Raw genomic sequence first — 6,997 nt, 5'->3', positions numbered from 1 at the left:
TTAAAAATAAACATTATTAGACCCAGTCAAACAGAACCTAATGTGAAATATGGAAATCATACTGAATATAAACCCTAATATTGAATTGTAAGTAATTTTCACTTGTAATTTCTAGCACAATATTGTACATATAGCAAATATGGAGTTGCCATTGCTTTTAAGAGACCACAGGCTTAGCATTAAGTTAATAACAGGCATCAGGATGGGTCAAACTTTGTCTGTACTGGTCTTGGCATGTCTGGAGATTTGGTTTAGCATGTAACAGAAATTGCACAATGACCAGGTCACTACTACCTACTTTTTTTTTTTTTTTTTTTTTTTTTTTGCTGAGCTTCATACAGTTGTACAAATAGCTCTTATTGTTCTATATATTTTGTAACTAATAAATAGTAAGAACATTTAGTTATGCTATGTGCAACTACTTACCTATGACCCTAGTGTGAAATGCTGCATAGAGGAGCGTGGACATGTGATGATAGTGGTAGCCTTGAGGCCACTTGGCAATAAGTAGCAATGGCCATCAATTACTGGTCATCAAAGTAATGCAGTCTTCAGCACTGGGAAAAAACAGTCTGGGGGTGGCAGAGCAAAGAGGAAGTACCTAAGGCACGTAAATTACATCCAATACTGTAAATCTGGATGTAGCATTGACTTGAAGACCAATGGAGAAAGAGCCAGGTGCAGTCAGTTTTAACAAACGCACAAAAATGATGCCAAGTGGATCCTAGAGTGAGGCAGAAGACTTCACCATCATCACACTCCTCCCAGTGGTGAACTGGTGAAGCTGATGACTTGCTGTAAGACCCAGAGGAACAGTAGAAGGTTGATCATAATATCACATAAAGGGGTAGATACTTGAAAATTTGTATATGTACTCTTTTAACTGTATGTAATTTGAACTATAAGTGCCTTATGCATTTATAGCTTTCACGCTTGGTTGCATTTAAATATATTTTGTTTGATGGAATGTATCTTACCAAGAAATTTATATTATATGGTATAATTCTAAGCTCTTGTTATTTAACACTGACAAATTTTCAGTTTCAGAGGATTGATGAAAATGTCCCATAGTGCCGGGCCCACTCCCAACCCTTGCACAACCCCTCACAGGGGGTGATTTTCTGTTGATAACTATTTATTCATAGGTTATTCATTAGCCGGGTCATTAGTGCACTAAATGCATACTTAGTCAATATTGTGTAGTACCAATTTTGTAATCAAGATATGATGTGAGACACAGTCAAATGACTTATAAAAATGAAAGTATGTTACATCCAAGCAGTTTCTTTTAACCATCAAATCTGTAATCTTAAGGAATGAAATCAAGTTTGTTTGACGTGACCTATTTCCTTAAATCCATAGTGACACACATGACAATTTTTAAATAATTCATCATTAAAACAGCTCTTTATTAATTTTTCTTTCAAAGATAAAGTCTCTAATTTAGTCCTATCACAAGATATCCATTTGTTTAGTCTTCTGGAATTTATCCACTGTTCCAAGATTTCTTAAGAATGCACATCAGCTGGTCAGACATTCCTTCACTCATGTCTTCTGGAATTCTATCCAGACCTGGTGAATTCAGAATCATCTGTCACAGTAGATGTTTTTAACCTTCTTAGTTACTAATGATAAACACTTTATCACCCTCCTGTGAAATAAGCCCTTTATTGCACTTCTTTCAAAATGCAAGAGAAAAATATTCAGTGAGAATCACCAATGAGCAACGTGGAGTGTTCATATTGCTGGAACATTTTTTCACATCCTTAAAAAATTACTCTGTTATTGTTAGCACAGTCATCATGGATCTTTTCCAATGTTGTCTGTTTCCTTCAGCTTCTTTTTTTTTCCAAAAATTCTAGGAGGCAGTTTTTGGTATCTATTTGTTATTTCATATGTTGTATATTGTATTTTATTTCTAACTTTCACTTTACTGGTGAGGCAGAGTGGGCTTGCCTTGACTGTGGGATCAAATAATTTTAGTCCTCAAGTAAAATTTCATCAGTTATTTCTGATTAATGGAAAACATTCATTTGTTTGCCAGACTGTATATTATCATAATGACTAGTCTTGATTCAGCTCAGGTAATTAATTCATCTTCATCTGCTATAACGACGACCAAAATAAAGAAACAGCATGCTGGTGGCAGAACTTTTAATATTAGAATACAATCATCTATAATGCTTAAAAGAACTAAAGGATGCTTTTCTAAGGGCTGTATGAGACCTCTAATGTGTGTCTAATGATTACAGAATTACTGACAACAACCTATTTTTCACTGCTGTTCTTCAGTCTTCTGGACTATGCTAGTTATCACAGTGATGTTTCTTCAGTACATCCTATTACCTCTTTTGCCTATTTTGTTCTCCTAAAGTGGGTAATAGCCTCTGACTTTTATGTTCTAATCATGCAAATGAACTCATCAGGTTTTAGGAATACTAGTTATATCAAATTTCTTCTAATCAATGAGAATTTCCAATTCCTCCTGCTTATTGCCTTCAAGCAGTAGCATATAGCAATTGAAAAATATATCCTTTCCACATCCGTTGACCTTGATCACAACATCTTGAGTTTGTGTTTATACCACATTTGCATTCTTACTAAGTTTCCTTTTTTATTTTTGTGTTAATAGCCTCGTAGTTGCTCCAACTAATCTCTGTTTGAGAAGATTATCACCTTTTTTTTCTGTGAGAAGTAAGCTGTGGTATTTATAAATCCAACCATCTCTCAGGATAAATGTTCTACAAACTGAAACCCTCCCTTTCATACCAGTGGTCCCCTCTGGTATCTTCTGCCTTTTCAGTGCTATTAGAATGACTCTAAGAAGTTTATGTGGGCTTTTGGCTTCTGCCTCCCTTCAAGATAACTGAAGTTTCCTAAAGTGCGTAGTTCCACAGGAATGTCATGTAACCAATTTCAACGTGCATCATCTGTTACTAATATCTGGTGGATTCTCCGTCCTCTCTTTTCAACAGACTCTTCAGTGGTGACTGCTTGTCCTCCTGGGGTATTTGAACTCTTTCTGTAGCTGCTTGCTTCATGCAAAAAGAATATGAGTCAAAATATTCAACAGGCTTTTGTTCTATTCTTCCAGAAAGAAGGGACAAGTTGCTGATCATCCGATGATTTGACACTTGTAGCGGAAAGGGAATGTACTTCAAAGTAAGGCAGCACACTATCTACAATATTAACACCTCTTATATTATAATGCAAACAACAATCATGACTTCAGAAGTGTTATTCATCACTCATATATGCATTCTTATAAAAATGTGAAGTAGTTTATTTGTGGACAAACATAAGATTGTATTATGGAATTGCACTGTAGTGTTAGGCATCACGTTTATCTGCTGGAAGCATAAGAAAGCATGCCTCCTCTAGTATCTTAAACACCACCTAGCTGATCTCTGGCTGATAAACATTTAAGGCATGGTACTAGCTAGAAACTAACAGGGTCAGACTATTATTGCAGATTTCCAGCAGGCAGACCACACAATTTAAAGGAAATGGTAGTTGAAGGTAACAAATTAAGGGACGGCTCTCTAGGTCTACCCTGCCTTACCCTTAGTATGTAAAGCTTGATGTGATAACAGCAGGTGATAAGACTGGAAGCATATAGCTTGTTGAGCACAGAAAGTTTAAACAGAATTCTTAGTAATGTACAGGGCATGTTTTCAACTCTTTTTACCCATGTAATTCTCACGTAAGTAATGTATAATACAGTACGTCTATGCCAGAGTGCAAAAGGTAAATTTGGCATCACAGTCCCTGAAGCAGCTTTGTCACCAGTATAATCTGTGATCGCTCATTGTTCTGTGATTAAAATATAAAACCCGTTTGATCAGATGATAGACTAAATGATGACTAAGAAATGGGGGAGGGGGAGCATAGTGAATCCAGTAGCCTGACAGAGATGAGGCTGCTGCACATCCATGCCCGCAGGTCCAACCAGCAGCAAAGCTGAGAATATATTCCTCGTACTGTGGCACATGCACATGCATGTGCACATGCACAGTACACATATACACCACATATATACATATATACACGTCTGGCACATATACACCACATATATACATATATACACGTCTGGCCACACAAATCATCAATACAGACTGATGCACAGAGCTTGTGCAGAAACACCAGCAATAGCCTCATCCTGGCTGAGCAGGATGAAGGTCTCTTAGTGTGAAATTCGTATATACATACATACAATGAGGGTCCCTCCAGCAGCAGGACTCAGATGCTGTCTGCCCAGTAGCTGCCCCTAGATCCCAGTCTCCCCAGTTGCTGGCACCTGGACAGCTGAGCCCCCAAGGCCACAGCCCCACTCCAGCTGCTGACACAGATCCCCTCACTCACAGATACACACACAGAGATCTGGGACTCCCCAAGTCCCCAGTACCCAGCTCCTCCTCGGTCTCACCCTGAGAGGCACATCAGGCTCCTCAGCCATTGCACCTACTCACTGGCTGGTCCAGCTTGCTCTTCACTAGTGCCCACACGCTCACTGTCACCACAGACACATCCATGCATAACATTGAGCCCCTTACCCAAGAAAAGGGTCAGAAAACAGATTTTGATAAGATAGGACAGACTGCGCTGATCAGGCACAGGGCATGGCCAGATGTTGTGGTTTAACCTGAGAGGCAGCTAAAACAACCACACAGCTCTTCGCGCATTCCCCCGCCCCGTGGGAGGGGGAGAGAATAAAAAAAGAGTAAAACTCATGGATTGAGATAAAAACAGTTTAATAGGACAGAAAAGGAAGATAATAATAATAACAATGATAAAAGAATATACAAAACAAGTGATGCGCAGCACAATTGCCCACTAACCGCTGACTGATGCCCAGCTAGTTCCCGAGCCACAGCCCTCCTTGGCCATCTCCCCCCACCTTATATACTGAGCATGATGTCATATGGTATGGAATATCCCTTTGGCAGTTTGGGTCAGCTGTCCCAGCTGTATCCCCTCACAGCTTCTTGTGCACCTCCTGCAGAAGGCTCATGCCTCCTCATTTGCAGTCCCTGGGAAGCTGAAAAGTCCTTGACTTAATTGTAAACACTGCTCAGCAACAACTAAACATCAGTGTGTTATCAACATTGTTCTCATACTAAATCCAAAACACAGCACAATACCAGCTACTAGGAAGAAAATTAACTATCCCAGCTGAAACCAGGACACCAGACAAGTGTACCAACCTTGTTTACCTGCAACTGGCCCCTTCGATCCCCTTATCCTTCTATTTTCCCGTGATTTCTCCACCCCAAATCATCTAGATTCATCTCTTTCCCTGCCTGCTTTCCTTCCCTAAACATCCCATTGTCAGTCTCGCATAATCCCCAAATGGTCGTCCCCCCCGCACCCCATAAGCTGTCCCATATCCCTATGCAGTGACCCCCTCCCTCTGAAAGGTGCTCCAGAGACTCATTTTGATGTGTGTCACCCTGGCCCATGGCTGCGCCTCTCCTGGGATGCCCTGGCAGGGGCCTGGGCAGGGTGTCCTCCAAGTCCGTAATTCAGGTACCCCTGCCGGCTGCTGTCTCTCTGTGCTCCCTTCTGTGTGTGCAGACAAGCTTTTTACCACATAACCTAGCAGAAACGTGAGCCATATAGCAAAAAAAGCATCATATCCCTCCAGTCAAACTATTAACATTTTAAATAAGACCACTCTGTCAAAGGGTCTTTCTGTTCAGTTCACAGGACAATGGTCTCAAATACACGTAATCGGTTCCCTGAATAGTCTTCAAAAGGGAGAAGGGACACGACAATCACATCAAAAGGATAATCATACTTATTATTTGTGTTAAAGGACACCTGGACAATTCTTATGAATCCTTTATGAGGTACAAAGAAATAATCTCAGCGGGAACATCTCAACATCTTTTTTCAATAGAAGTACTTAAAAAAGTCTTTTGGCTAACAAAATTCCCCTGAATAAATAGGTGAAAAACTGTGGTGCCTATAACAAAAGACTTAGTATTGAAAACTCTATTTATTGATTACTTTATGCCAACCATCCTAAGCGAGAAGTGAACACACCAGCTTTAGCAATTTACAAAGTATGAGATATTACTCATCTCGTACTGGGATGAGTGTCTCGTACTGTCCTTTGGTGTCCTCAGGCAGCACTCTGCTAAGTGTCTCCCAACTTCACTCTGTTTTTCCTTTTCACTGACAATTCCCTTTCCAAACAGGGCAAATGTTGACGTATGTGTCTGATTAGATATGTTGGCATATTCTCTCTTTTTTTTTCAATACGTTTTGAAATTATTTGCCTGAAGTCACTCTCGAAGTTAGTGACTAAGCAGGAATTAAAAAGTCCTAGCTAGAAAATTACTCTTTTCTGTCTCTGGTGCTTCTGCTTTGCTGCTGGTAGGAGCAGCCTCCTCCTTCCCTGCAGTATATGTGACATGAATCCCTATAGCACTACCCTGTCTTGTGTCAGCAGAGCTTTCAAAAACAAGATTTTGGGTTTCTTTACATGCTTCATAGGCCTCTGAGAAACCTTCTAATATAAAAAAATACACAACAATAATCTGGATATAACCCAAAAATAGTTTTTAAATAAAAACTTGTATAAAATCCTGAGTGTTTTTATTTTCTCTCTTTGTCTATATATACATACACACCTATGTCAGCAGTTTGTCTAAGCAGTGAACCATTAAGCTACAGCAGACCCTTGCCAGTTTCTCACAGCTTCCAACCCCTTTCACGTATTCATCTCTGAAATAAACCCCGTGATCAAAATCTAATCTCTATTTTTTTGGTTTGTTTTTTTGGGGTGGGGGTTTGTTGGTTTTTTTTATAGTGACATGAGCCAGAATGGCAAACATCTAGCAGCGTAACTGCAAACAACCTAGCACTTGGCATTCCACTTTCAGCAGAGCTCACAGGGACAGGCAGCATCCTGCCGCGAGGCTGGGGGACTTGGAAGAAGCAAGCAGAAAACAGAGTCGAGATGACATTTGCAACTGTAGCTGAATGAGCGAAT

This window comes from Balearica regulorum, chromosome 3 (assembly GCF_011004875.1).
Source record: "Balearica regulorum gibbericeps isolate bBalReg1 chromosome 3, bBalReg1.pri, whole genome shotgun sequence".
Lineage (NCBI taxonomy): Eukaryota > Metazoa > Chordata > Aves > Gruiformes > Gruidae > Balearica > Balearica regulorum.
Note: the sequence above shows the minus strand (reverse complement) of the source record.